Source organism: Eubalaena glacialis, chromosome 4, assembly GCF_028564815.1.
Source record: "Eubalaena glacialis isolate mEubGla1 chromosome 4, mEubGla1.1.hap2.+ XY, whole genome shotgun sequence".
NCBI lineage: Eukaryota > Metazoa > Chordata > Mammalia > Artiodactyla > Balaenidae > Eubalaena > Eubalaena glacialis.
The window spans coordinates 8,005,325-8,032,010 of record NC_083719.1 but is presented as its reverse complement, the minus strand read 5'-3'; the positions used below and the strand labels follow the sequence as shown (position 1 = coordinate 8,032,010).

At 43.3% G+C, this 26,686-nt stretch overlaps 1 protein-coding gene and 1 non-coding gene across 4 annotated transcripts in view; one reads left to right on the top strand and one right to left on the bottom strand.

The window, feature by feature from the left end:
• Positions 1-9,395: 9,395 nt before the first annotated feature.
• LOC133091629 (small nucleolar RNA SNORD123) lies at positions 9,396-9,465 on the bottom strand. Its single transcript, XR_009700960.1, has one exon. It is a non-coding gene; the product is annotated as a small nucleolar RNA SNORD123 (small nucleolar RNA).
• A 2,715-nt stretch (positions 9,466-12,180) lies between these two features.
• The window catches only part of SEMA5A (semaphorin 5A), a 492,520-nt gene continuing 478,014 nt past the window's right edge, over positions 12,181-26,686 (top strand). For 2 of the 3 annotated variants that reach the window (XM_061189118.1, XM_061189117.1), the window contains exon 1: positions 12,181-12,649. The gene's annotated coding sequence lies outside the window, so the exon portion shown is untranslated. Of the gene's footprint in view, positions 12,650-13,743; positions 13,921-26,686 lie in introns of those variants that run through there. The other variant, XM_061189119.1, reaches the window with a different exon arrangement.

The following is a 26,686-nucleotide window of genomic DNA, read 5'->3' as shown; positions in this document are numbered from 1 at the left end:
CAGGTTTACTGTGTTGAAACTTGTATGAGAAGTTTAGTACAGCGGGAAGAGGGTGGCGTTTGGAGTCCAACCCTTCTGGGTTCCTCTGGTTATTAGTTTGTGGGTTACTTCATAGAGGCTCATTCTCTCTGAACCACATTTTCAAACTCTGTAAAATGAATAAGGTGGTGCCCCTTTCTCGTGGCTGTTGTCTGCTCACCTGCCTGCGTCACCCTGCCTCTCTCACTGAAGGCTCCTCCTGGTGAATTCAGCATCTACACTGATCACACATCTAAGATGCTGGGCTTCTGTTCCATGACCCATCTGTCCTCCCCACTTTCAACAACCACTAACTTCTCCCCCTTGGCCCCCGTCTCCATGGAAACACCTTGATGCACTGCACCTCCTCAACCTCCCCCTCCCCCATAACAACTTCTCTGCTTCACTTTCAAAGGGATCCCTTGCAGTGATTCCTGACTTTATCTTATCCTGCAGTCCACTGCCACCATCATTTTTGTCCCCACGTCCTCCTTAGTTGGCTTCCATTGCATAACTGTAAAGTCACTTCCTTGTAAACATCTTCAGTTTTCCTGCTTTTCTCTTTTTCCGTTGCCTGGAGAAACCATCTCCTGGTTGGACCCAATCACTGGCCTTCCCCACACCAGTGCCTTGGCTGCTGAACTTTGCTGGAGAAAATGGCACAAGCACGTGGATGGGGTTCATTTTATGATGACGACCACAAGCCTCATTTGTCATTCAGTGCAGCATGGAGATCCCAGAAAGTTTGTTTTCCTGATTTCCAAGATGCTGATTTCACAGCTTCTCTTCTCTAAACTTCATGCCCTCTACCTACTCCCCACCCAAACCTGACATCATTACTTCACTAGCAAAACAAAAGTTATCAGAAGGGCAGGCGTGCATCTGTACCAACAAAGCTCCATTCCCGCCTGTGCCTGGTCTCTCCCTGGCCCTCTCTCCTATGACAACGCTAAGACAAACCCCTGCTCTCTCCAAACACAAATTCTATTATCTCCTATTTTCCCAAGGACTTTGTTCCTGGTATTATCTTTTTTCCTCTATTACATAGGCAATTTCTTTCTGTCTCTGAAGGTATTTCAATCCATGTATAAACATGCTTCAAATGACCCACTTTAACAAATAGCCCTCTGTACACACATCTCTCCAGCTGGTACCGGTCCTTTTGTTCCTCTTCAGGACAAAACTGCTCTAATGAGTTTTCTTTGCCTACTGTGTGCACTTTCTTACTTCCCATGAACCTTCTTTATTGAATTATGAAATCTTGTGAGCATACAGAAAAGGATAATAATCTAATGAACACCCACCAAACCAGCTTTATCCAATCTTAACATTTCTCAATGTTGCTTCATATCTTTTTTTTTTTTAAATGGAAAACAGAATCACAGATAAAGTTGGTGTCCCTTGTTTATTCTTCTACAATCTCCTTCTCCCCTCCCTCCCCAGACATGAATGTTTATCATTTCTGTTGCTATTTAACTACTGTGTATATATCCATACATTATACAGATATGATTTTTGGTTGTACTACTTTATATGAACTGGCAGTATACTGGATGTCCTCTGAAACTTTGCCCACTGGGCTGTATGGAATGTACATTTTCACCTTTATAGAGGTGGCCAAAATGCCTTCCCAAGTGATTGTACCCATTTACACCTCTAAAGTTCCCCTAGTCAATATGTGATAGCAGTTGGTATTGCCAGACTTTTTCGTTATCGCCACTCTGATTGGTTTGGCATGGTGCCATCTTGCTTTAACTAAATTTCCATGATTATTAGGGAGGTTGTATTCTATTCTTATGTTTATTGGCCACTGAGCTTCCTGTTCCATTTGCACATTTTTCTATTGCTTCCTCCTTCTCCAGTGGATGGGTGGGAGTTAGAAGATATATTCTGTCTACCATCTTTTGTCATTTGTATGCACTGACAATTCTCCCGGGCTATGGCTTGCTTTAAGTTGTATTTTGTCATATGCAAGTTCTAAACTTTAATGTTGTTTGCTGTATTGATCTTTTTTATTTTCTTTAAGACTGGTCTTTGTATCTTATTTTGAGAACTGCTTCCCTACCCGGAGGTCATATAGATAGATGCTTAACATGTTTTTCTAAATGTTTGAATGTTCTGCTTCTCACTTTGGCTTTAATCTACTTTGAAGTTATTTCTATGAATGGCTTGAGGGAAGTATCTGATGAAATGTTTTTGCATCGGGATAGTCAATTGTCTTAGACCCATTTGAGCCCCACCTCTCCCCAGTGAGCCCCTTTGTCGCATGTTAAAGCTGGCATACGTGGGCGTCTGTCTATGGACCCTCTGCTCCATTGTTTTCTCTGTCTCTCCCTGTGCCAATATATAAATGTCATAATTGCTATAGCTTTATGAACAGTATTGATATCTAATGACTCCCATCTCTCTTGTTCATTTTCTACAGAAATTACTTAACCACTCCTAAACATTTGCTCTTGCTTTGCTTATACATTTTAGGATCTACCTAAGTTCCATAGAGCCAGTCGAGATCTTGATTGGACCTAGGTTGTATTTAAGGATGAATTTACGGAGGATGGACATTTCGAAATGAATATGTCATGTTCAAGATATTATACACTGAATCATTCCACCCTTAAATGTGAGATAGGATTGATTTATTTAGATCAACTTTAGGATCTTTAAATTTAGTTTTATAAGTTTTCCACAAAGGTTCAACATATCTTTTGCCAACATTATTCCTAGGTAACAATTGTTTTTTTTGGTTAATGTTATCTTTTCTAAATTATATTTTCTGCTATTTGCTGCTGGCTTATGGGAACACAATTGATTTGTATGTTGAGATTCTATCTAGCAACCTTGCAGAACTTTCTCTTTATTCTAATTATTTATCTGTAGATGTTCTTAAGTGGTTTTACTGGAGACACTTATACAGTCTGTAATTTAAAGTTTGTTCCTTCCTTTTCAACCATTGTTTCTGTGTTGAATAAAAGTGTTGATATGTGCATACTGGTCTTGATCTTCTCTTTCAAGTAAATATCTCCAACTTTTCACAATTAAACATCAAGTTTGTTTTTTTTTTTTTGTACATAGTCTATTAGATTAGGTAAATTTCTTTCTACCACTAGTCTATTTTTTTTGAATTTTTGAATTTTATTTTATTTATTTTTTTATAGAGCAGGTTCTTATTAGTCATCATTTTTATACATATTAGTGTATATATGTCAATCCCAATCTCCCAATTCATCCCACCACCACCCCCCCGCCACTTTCCCCCTTTGGTGTCCACATGTTTGTTCTCTACATCTGTGTCTCTATTTCTGCCCTGCAAACCAGTTCATCTGTACCATTTTTCTAGGTTCCACATATATGCGTCAATATATATTTGTTTTTCTCTTTCTGACTTACTTCACTCTGTATGACAGTCTCTAGATCCATCCACGTCTCTACAAATGACCCAATTTTGTTCCTTTTTATGGCTGAGTAATATTCCATTGTATATATGTACCACATCTTCTTTATCCATTCATCTGTCGATGGGTATTTAGGTTGCTTCCATGACCTGGCTATCGTAAATAGTGCTGCAGTGAACATTGGGGTGCATGTGTCTTTTTGAATTATGGTTTTCTCTGGGTATATGCCCAGTAGTGGGATTGCTGGGTCATATGGTAATTCTATTTTTAGATTTTTAAGGAACCTCCATACTGTTCTCCATAGCAGCTGTATCAATTTACATTCCCACCAACAGTGCAAAAGGGTTCCCTTTTATCCATACCCTCTCCAGCATTTGTTGTTTGTAGATTTTCTGATGATGCCCATTCTAACTGGTGTGAGGTGATACCTCATTGTAGTTTTGATTTGCATTTCTCTAATAATTAGTGATCTTGAGCAGCTTTTCATGTGCTTCTTGGCCATCTGGACATCTTCTTTGGAGAAATGTCTATTTAGGTCTTCTGCCCATTTTTGGATTGGGTTGCTTGTTTTTTTAATATTGAGATGCATGAGCTGTTTATATATTTTGGAGATTAATCCTTTGTCAGTTGCTTCATTTGCAAATATTTTCTCCCATTCTGAGGGTTGTCTTTTCGTCTTGTTTGTCGTTTCCTTTGCTGTGCAAAAGCTTTTAAGTTTCATTAGATCCCATTTGTTTATTTTTGTTTTTATTTCCATTACTCTAGGAGGTGGATCAAAAAAGATCTTGCTGTGATTTATGTCAAAGAGTGTTCTTCCTATGTTTTCCTCTAAGAGTTTTATAGTGTCCGGTCTTACATTTAGGTCTCTACTACTAGTCTAATAGCTAAGAGGTTTTTTAAAATGATAAATATATGTTGAATTTTATCAAAGCATATTATGTAGCTTCTGAAATGATCATACTGTTTTTCTTTTTTATTCTGTTGATGAGGTGCTTTATATTGGTATATTTCCTAATGATAAAACATCCTTGAATTTTGGGGAGTTTGGTCTATGGTTTTTGTATTCATTGGAATAACTTTCATAGAATAGGGATTAATTGTGCCTTGAATATTTGGTAGAATCTTCCTAGAAAACCATGCAGGCCTGTTTGCTTGTTCTTCTTTTTACTGATTCAGTTTCTTTAACGGTTGTAAGTGTTTTTGGATTTTCATTTCTTCTTTAGTTAGTTTTCTAAAGCTGATTTTTTTCTAGTGAGTTACATGTCTTTTCAGAGGTCTATTTTATTAATCTTTTATGATTTTTTGAAAACAGTTTTGGTATTGTCCATTCTCTCTATTGTATCTTTATAGCCTATTTCATTAAAATGTGATAGTAACTACATTATTTTCCTTGCTCTGTTCTTTTTCTGGGTTTTTTTTTTTTTTTTTAAAGAAATGGAGGCCTTACTTGATTTTTTTTTTAAATTTTTAAATTTTATTTATTTATTTATTTATTTATTTTTTTATGGCTGTGTTGGGTCTTCGCTTTTGTGCAAGGGCTTTCTCTAATTGTGGCAAGCGGGGGCCACTCTTCTTCGCGGTGCGCAGGCCTCTCACTGTCGCGGCCTCTCTTGTTGTGGAGCACAGGCTCCAGACGCGCAGGCTCAGTAGTTGTGGCTCATGGGCCCAGTTGCTCTGCGGCATGTGGGATCTTCCCAGACCAGGGCTCGAACCCGTGTCCCCTGCATCGGCAGGCAGACTCTCAACCACTGCGCCACCAGGGAAGCCCTTTCTGAGTTTTTGAGTTAGACATTTAGCTTGTTAATTGCCGTCCTTCTTAGAGTTCTCATCCCCCCAAAAAACCATTTTTTTCTATTTCTTTAAATTTGTATCTATATGAGATGGTGGATGTTCACTAAACTTACTGTGACAATCTTTTTATGGTGTAAGTCAAATCATTATGCTGTACACCTTAAACGTATACAGTGCTGCATGTCAATTATATCTCAATAAAGTTGGAAGAAAAAAATTTCACTGCTAAAATTTCACTTAAGGCTAAATTTCTCTGTAAATATGACTTTACCTATAGCACGTAAGTTTTACATGTTCTATTTTTATGCAACATATGAATTTTTCTGATTTCCATTATGTCTTCTTTGTCACATGTGTTATTAGAAATATGGCTTACAATTGACAAATGTGAAGTTTTCTAAATTCTTTTTTAAATTATTAATTTGTAACCTAATCATGCTACTAACTATTCAGAATTTATTGAGGCTTGCTTTGCAGCCCCAGACTTGATTAATTTTTCTAAATCTTGCACGAGCATTTGATACATCCATTAGAATAACCTTGCTAATTGCTTTTCTCAGGATATCTAAATTCATACTATTTTTTTTCCTGTGGATCCGTCAATTAGTGAGAGAAATATGCTCCATCAATGATTGAGGATTTGTGATTTTCCTTACAATACTGTAGATTTTTACTTTTTATATTTTGAAACTCTTTTGTTAGTTGTATACGTATTTGTATTTCCTAATAAACTGAATCTTTTTTAGATAGTAAATATTTTTACTGAAAAAGATTTTAATCTAAATATTTGTGTTTCTGATATTAGTATTTGTAAACTAGCTTTATTCTGACTGATGTTTGCCTGATGTATTTTTTCCCTTGGTGTTATTGTGCTTTCTGATATAACTAGATTTTATATATTTACTTAATTTCTTCTAGTTTTTCTTTCTACAATTTTTTTCTTTACACTTGTCTTCGTTCCCTTTCCAGCCTTCTACTGGATGGATCAAGTTGTCTTTATTTCATCTTTTTTCCTCTCTACTGTTTTAGAAGATTCTATCTGAGGCTGTTCTTTTGCAATTACGATTACTATCCTTCATATTTTAACAACTGTGTATGAGTTAACTTCTAAAGTTAAATATTTCTGCTTTTTCCTGGAATCTTACTCTCTTCCCCCATTTTCTTGTTAGTCACTACTCATCCTTCCAATGTCAGCTCAAATGCCACCTTCTCAATGATGCCTGTTCTGACTCCCCAGACTAAAGCAGACACTCCTAAACTTGCCTTTCATAGCACTTCCCAGGGCTTATGCTGACACACTTGTGAGATCACTCATTGATTCCCACCTCCCCAAGGGAATTCTGAAAGGGCGGGCATTGGCTGTGTTGCTCTCCCTTCTACTCAACCTGCATCCAAGTGCCGGGTACATGCCAGGCAACAAGCTATACTGAAAGCAGAAAAGCAGCGTGAGAGGGAGGGATGGAGAGAAGGAGGGCTGCATGGGGGGTAATGCTGAGAGATGAACCTGCAGGGATGCTGGATCTGGAAGAGTCTTACATGTTCTGTCAGTTAGAAACCCCATTCTTCTGCGAAAACCAGAATAGAGACAATGATGGATAAAACAGAAGGGAAAGTCATTTCTTTTTCATGTTACGAAGTCTGCAGGTAGCAATCCCGGGCTGATAAGGAGGCTCCGTAAAGTCACTAGGGATTCAGGCCTTTTTTTTTTTTTTTTTCTTCCCAGCTTTCCTATCCTTAGCTCATAGCTTATATCCTAAGGTTACCTTACAAATCCAAGATGGTGGCTGGAATTTCAACTATCACAACCAAGTTCCAGGCAGGAATCTGGAAGGGGGAGGGAAGGGCAAGAAAGAGCACACCCAGGTAGGTGTTGCCCCCCTTTATGAAGCCTTCCTTAGAATCTCAGGGACTTATATCTTATTCGTCATGGCTAAGTTCCACGGTCAAACCTAGGTGCAAGAAAAAAAATTATTTTCAAAGCCAGGAAGATTGCAGTTTAAATATAATCAGGGGGTCTGTGTTATTAAGGGTGATGGGGGCAGGGGTTGCTGTTTGCAGATGATCACTGTGGCATAGTGATATAGACTAGGGGTGACAGGGAGACAGGTAAGAGGAGGGGTTGGTGTTTTGGGTGAGAGAAGTTGACATTCTGTATTAAGGCAACAATAACGGGAATGGAAAGGAGGGTCTGAAATGAGATTTGACAGACGGTGCGACAGGATCCTTAACAGTTCATCTTCCTGCTGATTTGCTTCAGAAGACACTTTGCCTACTGGTGTAATTTCACTTAGTAGATATTCTTTTCATTGAACTCAAGATCATTATGAGTTGATCTCCCTGGTAAATGATGGAATAAACTAAGACAGACTAATTTGTGTTTCTAAATCTATGTAGGATAAGCATTATTTTTTAAAATATATTCCCAAATGTACTTATTTCCCCACCAAAGCTCTATTTCCAAAGACAGAGGAATATAGAGGACATTAATAAGTATCAAACATATATATATTTTTAAAAGTACAGTCTTTCTTTGCTTATAGATACTCAAGATATATACAAGGCTCAATGTCAGAAAATTACACTCAGAAGTGTTTTATCTCCATGCTGCAAACCATTTGCATTTCCTCTAGGTATTCCCGCAATCTTTTAAACCTAGCATTTCCCCATCCCCCCCTCCCCCTGCCCATACAATACTTATAAAAAGGCGACTTGAGGTATTTTGAGCATACCGATTTTATTTTAAGGAAAGTGGGTTGCTAGAAAAATATATCTAGACATTTAACCATAAACACAAGGAAAAATACTTCAGATTTCTAGAGTACTTTGGTCTTCTGGATACATAGCTGAGGTAAAACACATCTTTTATTAATAGACCCTTACTGAAAGTGAGATTAATTACTAAGCTTTTCTAAGTAAAAAATAAGTGAGCATTTCTTGTTGAATATATGCTCGGATTGTTGTATCCTTGAGTTCTTGCTGAGGTCCGCAGTAGACAGATTTTAAGCAGGCTGTTCCCTTGAACGTGGCTGTGAGGTCTGGGAAGGTGGTTTTCACCTGTGAAGTGAGATCAAGAGAGCTCATTGGTGAGCAGAGCTCACCTGGATGGGGCGAGGGCCAGGTTACTCTGTGCTAACCTGCACGGAACAACCGGCAGTGGCAAAGCATGTTCACCTGACCAGACGTGGGAAGCCTGAAGCAGGCCCTGGATGGACTTGGGTGGAAGCTGAGACTTCAGAGAAGGGGACACGATGGAATGTCCAGTGCACAGACTGGCAGAGCGCTGGTGCCCACGTGGTTGACCTGGTCCTTCCATTTAAGGTCCAGGAAATTGCACTTTGTCCCATGTCCATGCTCATTCTCAGATGTGCCATAACTATTCTTTCTGTTCTGTCCTAGTTTCTGGGCTGCTTTTGTTGAATAAAACTGGTCTGCTTACCTCTGCCAGGGGAGTGGGCTGCTACACCAAAAGGGGAGTGAGCGTTTCTTGGGTTAAAAAAAACCCAAAGAGTTTCTGGGGAAGCTCAAGGGATGTGAGTAGGAGCTGATGACTCCCTGAATTCTCCTTTCTCAGTGATTCTTCATCTGTAAAAATTCTGGGGAGCATCCCAAAGTCACCTGCAACCTTAATCATGGGTCTTCCAAATACTTAAAATTGGTGAACAAAAAGCAGCATTGCGCAATTTTAGTGATGCTCAAACAGATATCTTTTTATCAATGTTTGGCCATTTTAAGAAAAAAAAACTGATGGGGTTGATCAGATGATCCAGCAGTTGTTTCAATTCTTAAACGCCATGGATCTAAAAGAAGGAAAACAGGGGTGAAAAGAGAACATATGTTGATGGTGATTGTAACGTGTTCCCGCCTCATTGGTAGGAAAATCCAGTTACGATGTAAATGTCTAGAGGAGTCACAACTTCTGGGCTGAAGTTTTTCATGATATTAATATAATCTCATCGCATTGTAAGGATCACAAACAGCAAGGTTTCCCTTTAAGGTCACTTGTGACCCACAGCAGCATCATGAGCTCTTCTGGGTGATGTTCTCTGCAGCCCCCTCCCGGCTTCTCTCCTCTAAGGTGGCAGTTTAACCATGAGGCTGGAATTCAAGCACAAGAGAGGGAAGTAAAGACAAGACAAAATCAATTACTTATTTCAGAGACACAAGAGATCCTTCATAGTTCCACCCAGAAACTGAGGTGAATCAGGAAATGGATGGCGTTTTTCAAATCACATGAATCAGCGCCCCATAATTCATCATTTCCACCACGTGTTTGGTTGGATTTCTCATTCTTTTACATTAACTGCACGGCTTACCTAACACAGTTTAGGGAAAGCTATGATTTCATTTTTAAAGGAAGAGAACTAAACAGTTTTGTTTTGAAATGATCACCTCCAGTTTTGACTGCGATGTGTAGCAGCTTAATGCCAGAATTTCTTCAGTGAGTAGTTCTAAGGAAAAAATCCCAGAAATTGCATTTGGAAAAAGGAAACACCTGTGGATTCTTTTAAATAATTTTTGTTGTAGAGAGCCTACTTCTGTGTTGGGCCCTGGGTGAGTATTTCACCTATGTCACTTTCTTTTTCCTTTAATGTTTACAAAGGACCTATGTGCCATCAGGTTTGTTTAAGCTCCTGATGAAGACACTATACCTCAGAAAAGTTCAAGACCTTTCTCCAGGTCACAAGGCAAAATCATGACTTCAGTTTAGTTCCGTTTTGCTTTAAAACTAAGGATGCACCCTAAATTATTATTTGGTTTCTCCCATTCCTCATTTTTATTATTAATGTATTTGTAATTCATTATCACTAAAAATACACATTTTAATAATGCTTCGGTGTAGTCTGTAAAGTACCTGTAAAATCGACCCCCCCAAACATACACATAAAGTTACATAACTTATTGAGTTAAATGTTACTAGCCCTCCTGGGTTATGGAGTAGATAGCTACTTCCTTCCCACTGCTTAGCTCTCTATATGCAGAGAATTTTTTTTTTTTTTAACGCCTTTAACTGTAGTGCTGAGGGGCAAAGAACAAGGAGTAGTTAAACACATTTGGGTTCCAGTTTCTTTCTCCCTTTGCCCTGGCGTCTGGAGGATACAAGGTCGGCATATTCACCCAAGGGTTGCAAGGTCAGGTGTAAGGCAGTGTCCTCCCTCCCCTCCCCACCTCCCCAGGGACAGAGCAGCCGGGCTAGACCTTGGCCAGCCTCCTCCTCCCGGGGGAGCGCTCCTGGGCCTCTGTGCCACGTAGACAGGAGAATCGGAATGTCGGGAATGGAGCTACTGCCCCACGTGTCAAGCACAGAAGGAGGCGTGTTAAGTTTTTCATTAAGGCCCCAGGAGCCCGGCAGCTGCCAGGCACCAGGCTGAGCGCCCCCAGCACAACCCAAGGAAGAACGCACCTCCGAGACCCGCCCAGCTACTGACATTTCCTCCGGACGTCTTAAAGGAAATCCGAGTGAGGCCTTGAGTACCCACAGCAGCTCCATCACCAGCGCTACAGAGAGACTGGAGTTCTGAGGCTGGGCTGAGCTTCCATGGAAACCTGCGGAACTACTTTCATTTAATTCTTTTATTAAAAAAATATTTCTAGAAAATAAAGACAAATCAATGTCAATTTGATTTTCGATTGTTTTTCTCTTGGATCTGCGTGGCTACAGCGGGAGCCATGACACCTTGCAGCCAGAGATGGGTTCTTTGTCTTGTAGATGAACTCAAGGGCACAGTCTTGGGCACGCTGGGCCACTCCCACTATCGGGAATCCCAAGACCCGGCCACTGGCCCTGGAGCGGCTGTGTGAATGTGGGCCGTAGAGCTTTCCATTGTCACTGCGGTAAGAGGGTCGTGGTGGGGACGTTCATGAGTTTCATTACGCAAGGGAAACTTGAAAGCCACTCTCTGAGGCCGAGATGGAGAAAAAAGGGCCCAGAGAGACTGTTCCCCACCCCCATCCAGAAGGAGAGGGTCAGGCGCGGCCCTACAGCTTTCCCTACCGAAGTTTTGCAACAGAGTATCAACAAATTTTGCAACAAATTCCATGAGTCTTGAAAGGTACTCTGCTTTCCAATTACGAATCTTTTCACCTGAGTACTTGCTCGATAAAGGCGAAAGATCCGGCAAAAGGGCAGCAAGTATCAGTAACATTTGCCCCATAATTGGACGAGATGACTTTGTCCATCGGGGGGCCCCTCTCTTAACGCTCAGCGTGGCCACCTGGGGACCCCCTAACCTGCCTCCCTGGTTCGCCGCATCTGTTCGTTTCTCTAACTCAACTCTGCCGAAATTGACCCCATCTAGCCGGGAGGCGCACCCCCAAATCACTCCTCCAAGAACCCGCAGCAACTCCCTCGGTCTTTAAGAAGTTTCCAGCTCAGAGCGCGCAGGAGGATGTCGCACAGAAAGAACAAAATCACAGACTCGGAGTCGGGAGGACCCCGCGGCCCCTGCCCCCGCTCTCATCACACGGCCGGATTCAGCCGGGGGACGCGCACGTACCTGGAGCTGAGGCCGGCGGAGTGGACGCGCCACATCTCGTGTCTCCGCCCGCGCTGCCTCCGGCCCTTTATGCCGCCCCCGCACTCTCCCCCCGGCCCCCTCCCCCCGCAAGAGCCACGTCGGAGCTGCGGGACCGGGGGCGGAGGAGCTACAGAAAGTCTCTGCAAGGCGGGGGAGAGGGAGTCCCCGAAAGTCCACGCTCGGGCGCAGTCGCACTGGGCAGGCAGCAGTGGCGCCCCTGGAGTCCGGGGGGACGCCGGGGGAGCGGAGGGGGTCCGGTCCCGGGAAGGGGTGGTGCCAGGAGATGGGCCCAGGGAGGTCAGGCACGGGGAGGGGCGCTCGGGTTTCAGCCGGGCTGGGAGGAGGAGGAGGAGAAGGAGGCGCGGCGGCGGGGGCGGGGCAGGGGCGGGGCCGGGGGCGGGGCGAGGCGGCCCCGCGCTCCCGGCCCGTGCTCCCCGCGCAGCTCTACTCGCTGGGAAGGCGGCGCCGGCGGCGGCTGCTCTCCCTGCGTCCGCTCCCGCACGCCGCGCTCCCGCCGCGGGTGGGCTCCGCAGCGCCAGGCCGCTCGCGGTCCCTCCCCGGCGGCGGCCCCCACCCTCCACTTCTCTCGGCTGGGGCGGCCCGGCCCTTGTGGCGCATCCGAGGGGCTCCCCTCTCCCACTCGGGCTCCTCTGCGGAGCTGGCTGGAGCACCCAAATTTGCCTCCTCGTCCGACGACCCCGTTGGGCGCGAACCTGCTCAACCGCGGTCCGGCCGTGCGCCCGGGGACTGTGCGCCTGGCGCTCGAGTCGGCGCCCCAGCCCGGAGCGCAGCGAGTTGGGGGTGGCTCTGGGGAAGTGGCGGGGGCGGCGGCTGCTGCCTCGACTTCCCTCGCCGGGCGCTGAAGAAGACCCTCAGAGCCGCTCCGGGTCCCCGGCGCTGGATGACTGGCACGAGGAGCGCGCCTCCCACCTGGTGAGCGACCCCCCGCCCCGTCCCCGCCTGGCCGTAGCCGCAGCCCCGACCGAGCCCCGTTGGGGCCAGGACCCGGGGGCGGCAGTGGTCGGCGGGTGGGTCGAGTCGATCTCGGGCCGGGTCGATCTGCAGGCACTGGGCGGGGGGCAGCCCGGGGGCAGGGTCTGGACTACCGTCAGTGCAGCGGCGCGCACAGTTGAGCTAGTACACTGGTTGGAAGTTTGTCTGCCTTTGCAGAGGTCTGAGTGTGCAGAGGTAAGGAGCGGAAGCGACCCGGTGGGCGCCCGGGCGGTGGGAGAGAGGGCACCCCTACCCAACACCTCCATAAGGTGCGCAGTGGAGGTCTTTGCACGCAGCCGGCGCGTGTCCAGGCTCGCATCGTCGGGAGCTAAAGGCAGGGGTCCCGGTGGCCGACACTTCTTAGTCCGGTAATCGCCGCCTGGGGCAAGGTTTTTCTGGTCGAGTTACTGGGGCTTTGCGGCGCCCGCGAGAACCCGGGAGGCGGTGGGACTTGGGCTCAACTCCACCGAGCGCTTTGGTTAATGCGGGAGACTGAGGCTGGCGGTCGCCCTGAACGCCGCGGCCGGGGATGTAGGGGCCTGGGGAACCACTTGCTCCATGGGCTGTAGCCAGGCCAGTCCCTTTCCGCGGGCATCTCTACGGCGCTCCACGATTTCGCATCCCCTGGCTCAGGATTTCGGGGCCGGAGGGAAGACGTGCGAAGGAGCCGCCGCCGAGGAGTGATCTCCCCGGGATCGCTCCCCGCGGCGCTCGGTGCCCGGCCTAGCGCAGTCAGATCCCGATTCCCCGGGCTTTGGCGGGAAGCGCGTTCACCTCCTCGCCCTTTCCTCGCTTTGCACCTGGATGCGGCTGTTCAGAGTTGGGATTTAACTTTCCTGCACTTGCGGCGTCCCCGGGATCCCCGGCAGGGGGCGCTGAGAGCGAGCGCAGGAAAAGGGCGAGAGGATGCTAGGAGCACTGTGCTGGGTGAGTGGGTGGAGGTCCGAGTCAGCAGAGCGAGACCAGGCGGCTCTTGCAGCAATTTCACAGAGGGAGGGTGGTGGAGGAGTTGATCTGTTGACCTGAGGGAGCTGTCAGCCTTGTTAGAAGAAGGGACAGGAAAGGTGGTTTCCAAACTCAAGGCCCTTAAGTAGAAAGACTCCTTTCAGAGACAAACGTGTCCTTGTAAACTCTTCCTGTTTGTGCATCTGTCTTCCTCCCTGTGACCGCTGTATTTACTCAGAAAGAAATCGAAATTGAGTGAAGATAAGGTGAGTTATGTTTAATATTGACATTAAGTTCTCAGGTGCACATTAGTTAAAATGCCAGGAGTTACAAATGATTGTCGCATCTTTTTTTTTTTTTTTAATTGAGGTTTATGTTGAATCTCGTATTTAAGCAAAACAATTGTATGTCACAGTTAGCTTATCCAGAAGAGCTCTGTCACGATGGCCACCTTTGGAAACGACAGATATGTATGTTATTAATTATAGAGTTAGTCTTTCCTAAGGAGACACAGAAAGACGAAAACAGACTTTACCAGGGAAGATTTTTAACACCTAATTAGGATTGCTAAATTAATTGCTAGTTAATGCCACTTTCATTATTGAAGAGAGGGTAAAATTTATCATACACTATTTTGAGCGACCAATTCACACTTTCAGTTCAAGCAGATAATACCTTAACTTGTGTATCATTTAAATAACTTTTGCTGTCTATGTCTGCGTTTACTGCAGAGGAAACAGGGATTTTGTACCCCCAAAGATTTTTTGCCATGCTTGTCTTAAATGAAAAAGCAGTCTGAAATGTAACTGCTTGGGCCCCTTGAAGCAGATTTCTTTTTTCTTGAGTTTCTTCCTTGCAGAAACTTTGCCACGAAATAGCAGCTCACGCTCATCATTTGCACACTCATGGAATCGTGGGGGTGATGAACTGGTACCTGCTTTTACATGCTTTTAGCCTTGTACGTACTTCCTTAATAGGGAGAAGATGGATGATGCTAATCATTTTATGCCTTTTACAAACTGCACTAACTTATTTGGTTGCTTTAATGGCAAACAGCTGTGAGATTCCTGCTGCGAGCAAAGACTTTGGTCTCCTGGGTGGTAAAGCTTGCCTTTGTCCAAAAGAAGTTTCTGAGATGTTCAAAACTAGGTAAAAATAAGCCTGTGCTCTTCACTGCTGTCTCCTTTTAAAATGATTCCTTCTCCATGTCCGGATAGAATGAAACACAGAAACGTATAGTGCAGCGGCTGTTAAAAGGTGTCGGCCAGTGGGGCATGATGCATTACGGACGTTCTAATCTTTTGCTTAAGTTTTAGCATTTGTAGACCTTCTGAATCCCCACTCACAGCTTTGCAGTGAGAAATCTTGCTTCACTTTAGATTCTTGATCGGAGATGTTAAAAAGCAGCAAACTTTTCTCTGTGTTGTATGCTAATTGCTCAAAATAACAGATGCTAGTTCCTTGGGACTCTCTCATATGCCCCTGATACTAGAGAGAGCTGCTTAGCTGAATCATTACATAATTTTTATTAACTTCGTGATTATTTTTAATGATTCCAAATGTCTGTTTTTGTTGTTATAAAGTCATCGAAATTAAGGCTTTGCTTCTGATATGCATACCGGAAAGTGGCAGAGGGGGGAACAGACCTTTATTAAAGGTCCAGCCAAAGGTCTAAAGGCATTCCATTATGTAAACAAGTGATCAGCAACTCTAGAGTTAACTAAGGTTAGGAACTAATCCCTAACAAGAAATTTGGATCACAAATCCTCCAGTTTGTGAGACAGGACAAGTTAATTAGTTTATAATATGTCAGAGTCAAGGATTGCGTTTATGGAGTAGTCTACGCACAGGTGTTTGAGAAAAGTCCCACATCCTGCTGTAAATCCCCCAGAATTCTTGATTCTAAAATCACACCATATTTGTGTTTAAAAATGCTCCTGACATTGTTGCTACAGGTACGCAGACAAATTGCTTAGAGTATAATTATAACACCAAAGTGACACGTTTTTACGTTTAGAGTTCAATAATTTTTAAAATGTAGCTTTTGCCCTCGAGCAAACTGAGTTACACCGAAGTGCAAAGTTTGCGTGCAGAACCTGGTAGACTTCTGCCCACACGTGTCTATTTGCATGTTTATACAGAGAAAGTGAACGATTTTCTTGAGTCCCAAGATGAGTACACATAAGCACTTTAAGTTGTTTATACTATCTTTGTGTACTGTTGTTGATAACGTAGACACTTTCACATATGTCTCCGGCTACCTTTTAAAATTGAGATGCAGAAGTTTTGTTGAAAATTACTGGCTTTTATCACTCTGCTTGCTGCCTTGTAGAAACAATCAGCTGTAGATAGGGGGCAATCTGCTGTCTCTACTTCCTGCACAAATTGGTGGCATCTTAAAGATAAATTCAACAGGTGAGGAGTAGCTAGTTCATTGGGAAGCAGTTTGAAGAAGCAGCTTTTGTTGTGCTTGATAAAGATATCACTGATTTCTTTGATGAATTTACCGGGTACTGGTTATCTTAGATATATATAGAATCAATTTCTAACGGCAAGAAAAGAGGAAAAAAAATTAAAGCTGGAATATACGTAGACAAACTTGTTTTGATTCAGAATTTATGCCAGACAGAGCAAAGCAAACGAAAACTTGATCCAAGAGAAGGTCCAGTATAACAAGTAACTTATTATAACATTACTGGTATTGACACAATTAATCTTTGCCATCTAAAGGTTCTAGAGCTAGGGAAACTTGGCTCTGAATTTCGCAGAGTATTCTGAAGCAACTTCAAAGACAAGTTATATAGTTCCCTGGGGTGTGACATTTAAAATAGGATGAACCCAATGGTGGGCTCAAGAAAACAGAAAATTTTCTCAAAGGAATTGCTGTTGCCTTTGTCTTTTTCTTTACCTTCTTTTATTGTCCGAGATGAATGGTTGTTTGACAAGAGCAAAGCTGAGCACTTTACTTCTCTTTCCTAAGTTTTAAAATATATTAGCGTAGTACTGTTGCATTTGGAAAAAATTAAATCATTCCATTCTTTCCTCTTTTTTTCCCTACATACACTAGAATTGGCTTCCTGATTAATATTGAAAAACACTATATTTTAGAAGAGAATAAAGTTTTAGAGGGTGAATTTCTTTTATTTCTGGAAGGCCATGAACTCACTAATCTTTATCTTCCCATCTGTCATTCATTACTTGTCACCATCTCTCTGGGGAATCAGCTACACTAGGATTCACGTAGAATGATGAGGAGGTACACATTGGAACAATTTTATTTTATGTTGCATTTTTATGTCCATTTGAGAGTAGATTACATTACTGCAATAGGTAATTCAATTACAGATATGTATGATAAATAACCAGGAGACTGATGCTATCAGAAGGCAACTCTACTGGAGAAATAATACTGTATTTGCTGAGATGTGAAATTAAATAAGTTCTAGGCAAGTGACAATCAGGATTGAGCAAGGACAAATTGTTCACAGGAAATAGAGCCTCTTTCAATCGGTTCAAATTCACCCAACATTTGGCAACGATATATGATATGCCTATGCAAAGAAAAACAGAGTCAAAAAAAAAAAAAAGCATTAAGAAGAATTCTGCTAAGCCGTTTCCTTAAGTTGTCTGCAGAAACATAAGATGGTTAGTGCCTGCTGTGACTTCCCGGAAGAGATCCGTTTCTCACCAACTGACCCCAATACAATTCCATACAAAGAACTTCCCTTTCTGTAAAAGAAACTGGAGATGTGACACATCTTGGGGAGGGCTTCCAAAGCTGTGCTCAGTCAGCCACCAAGGATGCAGCTGCCCCGCGGCCAGGACTACTCAAGCACTCAGTGCCAGGCCAGCGTCCCCGACAGAGGCCAGGGACATTTATGGCTGGACATCCTGCAGCCAAATGGGCTTTCGCATCACACCCTGCTTCTGTGATTCCTTTTACATGGCTGAGATTTAGATCTGCTGTAAAACTTTACCGATTGTAAAGCTGACAACATTGTTTGTAACTGGTGGCATAAAGCAAAAATAATTGCTCTGGATGTTAACCTGCCTTTCTTTGTTCAGCAGACATTGCTCTTAAGCCATGGTTCATGCCAGTCGAGGTACATGTGGGAACTGAGTAAGAATTTGCTTCTGAGACGCTTGTCAAGTCAATTCCTGCCTCTTCTAGCTGTGGACTTGACTTTGGGAAAGTTAGTGCTAGGAAAGCTGGGTAGAATAAATTACCAGAAGCCCGGGCTTTAATAGAGTACTTGCCTAATTGGGCAGGGCAGTTGGGAGAGGCCTCAGCCTCCGATGAAGCACTTGATGGCCAGGGAGAGGTCCCCACGGAACAGGCCCGCCTACTGTGCTGGAGCGATGTCAGCGGTGGTTGGACAGGTTGCAGGCCAGCTGCAGAGGGGTGATGAGGGCAGCAGCAGCTGACAGTGGCGTAACTGTCCCCGTGTGACTGAGGGGTGTCAGATAGAGGTCCCGGGAGGGCCCTGCACAGAGGATGCGGGCGGAGCATGTGGATGGACTTGGAGACGGCCAGGCGGCAGTGGTGGGTCAGGATGCCAGGCCTGCCTCGCCCCTGGGGGTCCTCCCCTTAGAAGCAGGTCCTCCAGAAGATAGAAGGGGAGGAGGAGCCAGGAGGTGGGGTAGGACTTCCCTACCAGAGTGATGAAGATGTTGGGTTGCTCCAACCCAACATGCTGTATTTCTTAAAGACTTTCACCAACAGAGAATGGAAGCCCAGCAGTCACGTGAGACTGCCACTGGTGAGTCTTCCATGTCTAACACAGCGCCTGGCACACAGGCTGCCCTGGGTTCGTACGTGTGGTGAGTGAATGAATCGGTAGATGCCTTTATGTGGTATATAAATAGTACAGACTGTGATATAGTGTCCTGGATAAAGGCTGTGACTTTACTAAGACTTTGGGGGCCAATCGTGGAAGCTAAACACTATTCAGGGGGAGAAAAGTGTTTCAAATACCCCCAAAGTGATTTATTTGCACAGTCTTGAAATAAAGATGTCTTTGTGAGCCAAAGACTGTGCACTTCACATATCCTAATACAGGGCTATTTGCACTGCTGTAAATGCTTGTTCCGCGAATTGATGACCTTGCTGGACTTGGAGATTAGCATAAAACACTTTGTGTGTATTCAAATAGTTTATGTTTATTAAAACATAAAAAAGTGAAATTCAGGGATGTTGTTTACTTATTGAAACCAGCTCTCCTCCCCTCGCCCACCCATAGGCACAAAAATTCCAGGGAATGTATTGTATCCTCATGATGTATTTTCACACATTACAGAGACTTTTAGAAATTCTAGAATATTTTAGAACTAGGGAAGCCTTTCTTATTTTATTTCTGCGAAGAGGCCCATAAGCCTTGTCACTTAGTTGGATTTATAGATTTAATAAGCTGAAACAGACGAGTGGATAAATAAAATGTGGTCTAGCCATACAACGGACTACTATTCAGCAGTCAGATGAATGAACTCTTGATAGAGGCTGCGGTAAGCGGGAACTTGGAAACATTGTGCTTAGTGAAAGAAGCCAGTCACAAAAGACCGCATGTCGTATGATTCCATTTATAGGAAATGTCTAGAAAAGGTAAACCTGTGAAGGCGGGAGGCAGATTCGCAGTTGCCTGAGGCTGGGGCTGCAGGTTGGAAGGCACTGCAAATGGGCAGGTGGGACTTTTCAGGGCAATGGAAATGTTCTAAAACTGCATTGTGGGGACAGTCACACAGCTCTGTACATTTACTAAGGATCGTCGAATTGTACACTTACGGTGTGTGAATGTTATGTCATGTAACCTATACCTCAGTAAAGTTGTTTACAGAAAAAGAAAACTGGGACATAATCTCTAAAGTTAGAGTACGTGAAACCGCCATGGCCTAAACAAATCCTGCTGTGTTTCCTGGGAACTGTGTCTGTGTTTCCAGGATTTTCACAAAGCCCAGTGCCTTGGCCACCAGATGCCAGGATGAGCAGCATCTCTTTGATCCCGCGGCACTTCCTGGGAAGTGTATCGGAGCTGTGATCTCTGTCATGAAAACAAGCAAACCCAGGTTGTTTCCAGATGAGACCATGGAACCGAATCAAATCCATTAAACTCATCGGCCCACCTGGCTACTCAATGTTTGCTACACCCCGATTCCCAGTTGTTGGTTAGAGGGTACTTCTCTTCTGCCAGTTTTATTGGTACATGGACATCGCTCCGGGAGGGGGGGTGGAAATCTTTGAAAACATACAGTCTCCTGATCTCATTAGAGCTGCAGGGTCTGGGACTCCCAGAGCATGGCTCTGCTCGCCAAGGGATGCTGCTTTCCTGGGTTGGAGCAAAGTGCACGACACCTGCTTCTGTATCCTTGTTCACTTAGCAGAGCTTTTGCTTCCCCTGTTGAGGTTACTTCTAACAGCCAGAGCCAGTGGCAGAATGCAGATTTTTGAATGCCCAGAGCCTGAATGGTTAAAGTGGAGAGTGCCTTTTTTTCCCCCCATTAGAAGAAGAGCCATAGGATCACTTCTGGCTCTTTCTATTTTTCTTTGACATGTTTTTGCAGTTTAAAGCACAAGCTGAGATTAGGTTATGGGTAGAGATACATGTGAATTGCCTATAATTTCACTCTCTTGCCCTTCCCTCCTCTGCTTCAACTCCCTCCCCCATGTGAAAGGGACTTGCCAGGCTTTGTTTAGACAGTGGCATCTCCAGTACCTGGCTCTTTGCTCTGGGGATTCAGAGCTGCTGCTGGATGCTGTGATATCATAGGTTTCATCGACGGACATGCTCTTTGGCTCAGTCTTGTTCCTGGGCTGCTTCATGTTGGCTCGTATAGGTCAGTCCTCATCTAGGTCAGTTACAAGTATGACGGGAACGCAGTGGCTATTTAATTTCATCCCAGCATTTGTTTCACATCTGATGGTGCTCTCGAGCTGGGAGAAGCATGCATCGGCTTATCAGGTGAGAGAAGCACTTGTGAGAAGGCAGTGGGAACCTCTCCATCCCTCAGCCTTACATCCTGATGGAAGAGATCGGAAGCCTTGGAGCTATGCTTCTCAAGGCCCTTCCTCTTCTCCACCTTGAACTCTGACTTCCCTGGCCCCTGGTCACAAAGCTGGTGCCAGGAAGGTGAGGATACCTGAACCCAGATGCTTGAGTTGACAGTATTTCCCGCTCTACCTGTCTATCCCCACTTTCCTTACAATGCACATCTGAAACCAGTGTAAATGCCCCTCGTGGATGGAAATTGCGCCGTAGTCGGGGGCGGGGCTGGGTGAGGGTGGAGATGGGAGGTCCCGGAGCTCTGCACCTCCAGGCCGGGCACACGGGCTGTCAAGGCTTCCTAAGCAGACTCCCAAGTCAGGCCTGGAGCCAGATGTACCCCGTCTGCCGGCAGTGATGGAACCCCTAGCTTCTGTCGCCAGCTCGTGAAAGGAAATCATTCAGGAAACTGCAAGCTGGTGAGTAAGAATTGCAAAGCTTCATTCACTCGAAAGCTGACGCCTGAAAATTTTATTTAAGTTCGAACAATTTCTCCAGGCCCACCTGCTGGGTTTCCATCTCCTTGTGGTTTATCTTGGTGCAGAGGAAAGTCCGTGGTGGTAAAGGGCTCACAGGGGGGATCTTGGCGGACACGCCCCAGAGATGGTACTGGCAGAAGGGCCTTCTGGATGTCCCACACCGCACTCATCCCTGACCCAGGAATCTGTGCAGTAAGGTCCACTTCTTTTGAACTCCGTGGAGTAAATACCAGTGCTTGGACGTTAGTTGCTAAAGCTGTAAACCCCAGTTAGACCGTAGAGGGGAACAGTCAGTCTTCATAGTGGTTAGACACCTTGTCAATTCAAATACCTTGAAGACACTTTTAAGAAGAGTGTCTGTCAATGAATTAATTGTTTATTGAGGGAAGCTCAAGGAAATCAATGCTTTGAACTTGGACCATGGCTAGAGGGGAGACTGACTTGCCCAACATGGGGAGGAGAATACAGAGAGTAACATACCTTACATTTTTGATTAGGAAGAATAGTACTTCCCAAGGCCTACGTAGTATTTAAAAGGGACTTTTTTTTTTTTTCTCATATAATGAAAATAATAACAGAAGATCAAACACTTTAGATTCAAACCCACTTTAGAAGTATATTTGATTTATTTGTTTGGGTTTGTGAATGGGAGTAGTACTAGCTTTGGAGTGAGTTTGGGAAAGAGAAGACCAGATAAACATTCTTCGTTTCATCTTTGGGACCCTGAGTTCCTTGATAATCTTTCAGAAGAATCTCAGTTTTTCTTCTGGTGGCCAATTACTTAACTCTTTTCTGTCAAGAGGGAAAAGAATATCATGACCTCTTACCTAGTAAGTATGGATTAGAGGAGAAACTCAGTCAGGTGCAGATCTTGTTTCATACTTCTCCAGAGTGTCACCCAGATATTTGTCCTCTATCAGAATGCCCAGCTCCATTGGTGCATTGGTTTGGGCTCAGCATGAAGAAGGGACACAGAAAGGAAAAGAGTGTCCTGAATGCTGGAAATCCTTCTGCACTCCAGAGAACATTGGTTCCGTTTAGTCTTTTTTTTTCCTTTTAATAAATTCTATACTGACTTTTTCTGTCCTCCTCCTGCAACCCAGACAGTGATCCTTTTTTTGCAAAAGCAATCACAGCTCCGATCCTTCCCGTCATCAGCGAGCTTGTGATCTGCAGAAGAGCCACGGAGCACCATGTCACACATTTACGTGGGAGCACAGCCCCAGTGGACTGGGACACTGGCCAACCTGCCCCTTGGAGTGGGTGCCATGGAGGTTGTGACCCACAAAGCGAGGCTATGAGTTCAGCCCCGGATGATCTGTAATCTGGAGTCTCTTTCATTTCTGGTGGTAGTGCGTGAACGTTGATGCAGGTTTTGGATTCGCCGCTAAGTGCCTTTCAGTGGGCTTTTAATTTTTCGTTTTTAAATTAAAAGTGTATGTTTGCTGGAAGAACTGGCTTCGGGGCCCAGATTTCCTGCCTGGAGGTTGTTGGAGATGGGGATAAGTGGGAAGAATTAAAATCGTGATCGGAGGCTTGGCAAAAATCATCATTAAGAGGCCCGGGCAAAGGGCACAATTAGCGCACGGCTCAGATCGGGGACTGATGTGGGAGACCCGCAGGGCCAAGTGCCCTTTGTGGGTTCTTCTTTAATTGCACCTTTGAGTGAACACCCAGTTTAATTAAGCCTGCGGGGGTAGATTTACGAAAACAAGTCAAAAGCACGTTAGGGAAGGCTGCTTGCTTGAAAGAGTGTGGGAACCCTCGTGTTTATCGCTGTTAACTCTTCAGGTGAGTGCTACCCTATCTTTTTATCTTATTTAAAAATTTTTAAATTTTATATTGGAGTATAGTTGATTAACAGTGTGGTGTTAGTTTCAGGTGTAAAGCAAAGTGATTCAGTTATACATATACATGTATTTATTCTTTTTCAAATTACTTTCTCATTTAGGTTATTAGAGACTATTGAGCAGGGTTCCCTGTGCTATACAGTGGGTCCTTGTTGGTTATCCATTTTAAATATAGCAGTGTGTACACGTCAATCCCAAACTCCGAATTCATCCCTCCCTGTCCCCCCCTCCCCCCACCTTTCCCCTTTGGTCACCATAAGTTTGTTTTCTAAGTTGGTGAGTCTGTTTCCGTTTTGTAAATAAGTTCATTTGTATCATATTTTCTTTTTTTAGATTCTGCATATAAGTGATATCATATGATATTTGTCTTTCTCTGTCTGACTTACTTCACTTAGTATGAAAATCTCCAGGTCCATCCATGTTGCTGCAGATGGCATTATTTCATTCTTTTTAATGGCTGAGTAATATTCTATTTTTTTGTTTTGTTTTGTTTGTTACAAGGTATTTATTTATTTTGAATTTTTGAATTTTATTTTCTTTTTTTTTTATACAGCAGGTTCTCATAGTTATCCATTTTATACACATCAGTGTATACATGTCAATCCCAATCTCCCAATTCATCCCACCACCACCACCACCCCCCTGCCGCTTTCCCCCCTTGGTGTCCATACGTTTGTTCTCTACATCTGTGTCTCTATTTCTGCCCTGCAAACCAGTTCATCTGTACCATTTTTCTAGGTTCCACGTAGATGCGTTAATGTACAATATTTGTTTTTCTCTTTCTGCCTTACTTCACTCTGTATGACAGTCTCTAGATCCATCCATGTCTCAACAAATGACCCAGTTTTGTTCCTTTTTATGGCTGAGTAATATTCCATTGTATATATGCACCACATCCTCTTTATCCATTCGTCTGTCGATGGGCATTTAGGTTGCTTCCATGACCTGGCTATTGTAAATAGTGCTGCAGTGAACACTGGGGTGCATGTGTCTTTTTGAATTATGGTTTTCTCTGGGTATATGCCCAGTAGTGGGATTATTGGATCATATGGTAATTCTATTTTTAGATTTTTAAGGAACCTCCATACTGTTCTCCATAGTGGCTGTATCAATTTACATTCCCACCAACAGTGCAAAAGTGTTCCTTTTCTCCACACCCTCTCCAGCATTTGTTGTTTGTAGATTTTCTGATGATGCCCATTCTAACTGGTGTGAGGTGATACCTCACTGTAGTTTTGATTTGCATTTCTCTAACAATTAGTGATGTTGAGCAGCTTCTCATGTGCTTCTTGGCCATCTGTATGTCTTCTTTGGAAAAATGTCTATTTAGGTCTTCTGCCCATTTTTGGATTGGGCTGTTTGTTTTTTTAATATTGAGCTGCATGAGTGTTTATATATTTTGGAGATTAATCCTTTGTCCGCTGATTCATTTGCAAATATTTTCTCCCATTCTGAGGGTTGTGTTTTCGTCTTGTTTATGGTTTCCTTTGCTGTGCAAAAGCTTTTAAGTTTCATTAGGTCCCATTTGTTTATTTTTGTTTTTATTTCCGTTACTCTAGGAGGTGGATCAAAAAAGATCTTGCTGCGATTTATGTCATAGAGTGTTCTTCCTATGTTTTCCTCTAAGAGTTTTATAGCGTCCGGTCGTACACTTAGGTCTCTAACCCATTTTGAGTTTATTTTTGTGTATGGTGTTAGGGAGTGTTCTAATTTCATTCTTTTACATGTAGCTGTCCAATTTTCCCAGCACCACTTATTGAAGAGACTGTCTTTTCTCCATTGTATATCCTTGCCTCCTTTGTCACAGATTAGTTGACCATAGGTGCCTGGGTTTATCTCTGGGCTTTCTATCTTGTTCCATTGATCTATATATCTGTTTTTGTGCCAGTACCATATTGTCTTGATTACTGTAGCTTTGTAGTATAGTCTGAAGTCAGGGAGTCTGATTCCTCCAGCTCTGCTTTTTTCCCTCGAGACTGCTTTGGCTATTCGGGGTCTTTTGTGTCTCCATACAAATTTTAAGATGATTTGTTCTAGTTCTGTAAAAAATGCCATTGGTAATTTGATAGGGATTGCATTGAATCTGTAGATTGCTTTGGGTAGTATAGTCATTTTCACAATATTGATTCTTCCAATCCAAGAACATGGTATATCTCTCCATCTGTTTGTATCATCTTTAATTTCTTTCATCAGTGTCTTATAGTTTTCTGCATACAGGTCTTTTGTCTCCCTAGGTAGGTTTATTCTTAGGTATTTTATTCTTTTTGTTGCAATGGTAAATGGGAGTATTTCCTTAATTTCTCTTTCAGATTTTTCATCATTAGTGTATAGGAATGCAAGAGCTTTCTGTGCATTAATTTTGTATCTTGCAACTTTACCAGATTCATTGTTTAGCTCTAGACGTTTTCTGGTGCCATCTTTAGGATTCTCTATGTATAGTATCATGTCATCTGCAAACAGTAACAGTTTTGCTTCTTCTTTTCCAATTTGTATTCCTTTTATTTCTTTTTCTTCTCTGATTGCCGTCGCTAGGACTTCCAAAACTATGTTGAATAATAGTAGTGAGAGTGGACATCCTTGTCTTGTTCCTGATCTTAGAGGAAATGCTTTCAGTTTTTCACCATTGAGAATGATATTTGATGTGGGTTTGATGTCGTACATGGCCTTTATTATGTTGAGGTAGGTTCCCTCTATGCCCACTTTCTGGAGAGTTTTTATCATAAATGGCCGTTGAATTTTGTCAAAAGCTTTTTCTGCATCTATTGAGATGATCATATGGTTTTTATTCTTCAGTTTGTTAATATGGTGTATCACATTGATCAATTTGCGTACATTGAAAAATCCTTGCATTCCTGGGATAAACCCCACTTCATCATGGTGTATGATCCTTTTAAAGTGTTGTTGGATTCTGTTTGCTAGTATTTTGTTGAGGATTTCTGCATCTATATTCATCAGTGATATTGGTCTGTAATTTTCTTTTTTTGTAGTATCTTTGTCTGGTTTTAGTATCAGGGTGATGGTAGCCTCATAGAATGAGTTTGGGAGTGTTCCTTCCTCTGCAATTTTTTGGAAGAGTTTGAGAAGGATGGGTGTTAGCTCTTCTCTACATATTTGATAGAATTCACCTGTGAAGCCATCTGGTCCTGGACTTTTGTTTGTTGGAAGATTTTCCAATACAGTTTCAATTTCATTACTTGTGATTGGTCTGTTCATATTTTCTATTTCTTCCTGGTTCAGTCTTGGAAGGTTATACCTTTCTAAGAATTTGTCCATTTCTTCCAGGTTGTCCATTTTATTGACATAGAGCTGCTTGTAGAAGTCTCTTAGGATGCTTTGTATTTCTGCAGTGTCTGTTGTAATTTCTCCTTTTTCATTTCTAATTGTATTGATTTGAGTCCTCTCCCTCTTTTTCATGGTTTATCAATTTTGTTTATCTTCTCAAAGAACCATCTTTTAGTTTTATTGATCTTTGCTATTGTTTTCTTTGTTTCTATTTCATTTATTTCTGCTCTGATCTTTATGATTTCTTTCCTTCTGCTAACTTTGGGTTTTGTTTGTTCTTCTTTCTCTAGTTCCTTTAGGTGTAAGGTTAGATTGTTTATTTGAGATTTTTCTTGTTTGTTGAGGTAGCCTTGTATAGCTATAAACTTCCCTCTTAGAACTGCTTTT